Consider the following 1,492-nt stretch of genomic DNA (forward strand, 5'->3'; position numbering starts at 1 on the left):
CGAGCACTCGAAGCACTGGGGGGCGCTCTATGACAACCTGCCCTCCGCCCTGAACACACCCGGGCCCCTGCGCACCTGCAAACTATTTATTCCTGTGCTATTTATGAGCTTTGGAAGCAGGAGTGACATCCACTTCCGTAATAGCTGGCCTCCGGAAACCCTATGAACCTGGAGAGAGGATGAGAGACACACAAGTGCTGAGGACTCTCCTTCATAGGGTCGCTATGAGTTGCCTGAGACTCGACGCACTTAACAACAACAACAACATTTATGGGCTAAATAAACTTCTATCATGCTGGTCATTATGCACCCTTGCGTCAGAACCAACTTACAGCTGAGCCTCCTGTGGGTTTTCCGAGGCAGTAAATTCCATGGGAGAATGCCTCCTCTCATTCCATCATATGTAGGCCATTGTAATTTTAAGTCTCCATTCTAGCATTTGGATCTATAGCATATCTAACAAAGAAGCTAACAGAGAAAAAGGCAGGAATAAAAGATGATGGAAAACTAAGGTCTCGTCAGTTCGTGCTTGAAGGCGTCTACTTTTCAGAAATAAAAGTTAATAAAGTTATTTTTGTTTTGGATATAAATCTGAGCCAAACTCACCACTGTGGAGTCAATTCTGGCACCTGATGACTCTCTATGGGGTTTACAAAGTTGTAAATTTTTATGGGAAGAGACTGCTTCTCTTTCTTCCTCAGAACATCTGGTGGATTTGAACCGTAGACCTTTCTGTTATCGGCCCAGAAGCACAGTGTGCATTCCACCAATGGGACTCTAGGTATTTAAAAGTGAGCATCATTTCTGTCAGTTACAACCAAAAACGCTGACTGATACTGTGTGGTTCAGGGAACATTTTAAACAAAGGAACGGGAGCCACTACCCCTCCCAGGGTGTGAGGACCCATCTTACAGGGATGTAGCGTCCATTGTGGAAGAAGTCGCAATGGTCCTGAGCCACACAGTCAGTGCCATCAAAGATGAAGTCAGGGTAGGGTCACACAGTCCTCATGGCATCGTGAGGAGCAGCAGGCAGGGCTGTGGGGCAGGGCACAGCCACCATCACAGGTGTGTGCACAGATGCCATAGTGGCTTTGGGGTGGGCAGGTCAGGACTGCAGGCAGAGGGCAAAGGTGAGTGTTTGGACTTAATCATCCTTTTCAAATCTCAATGCCTTCTGACCACAGACAGGCTACTTTCCCAGTGACATCTGTTCATCCCCACCTTTGCAAATGTAGTTCCCTCTCCTTTGATGTCATTACCACACACTCAGTCAAATTCTACCCACGTCAGGAATTCTGCGTGGACCTCTACCAGGGGAGGGAGATTCCCTCTTCCAGTCCACAACCCACCCTGGATGTACCCTGGTCCCAGCTCTAGTACTTATGGCAAAGGCTGGGGCTCCTACATGGCATCATGGGGAGCCCAGCCTCCTGATCGGCTGCAGTGTAGGCTGTGAGGGCATCACAGAGGCCAAGGTGCTGGTCAGGGAC

The sequence above is a fragment of the Elephantulus edwardii genome, unplaced genomic scaffold (genome assembly GCF_000299155.1).
Source record: "Elephantulus edwardii isolate Elephantulus edwardi_28Jun2011 unplaced genomic scaffold, EleEdw1.0 scaffold00266, whole genome shotgun sequence".
Taxonomy (NCBI): Eukaryota; Metazoa; Chordata; class Mammalia; order Macroscelidea; family Macroscelididae; genus Elephantulus; species Elephantulus edwardii.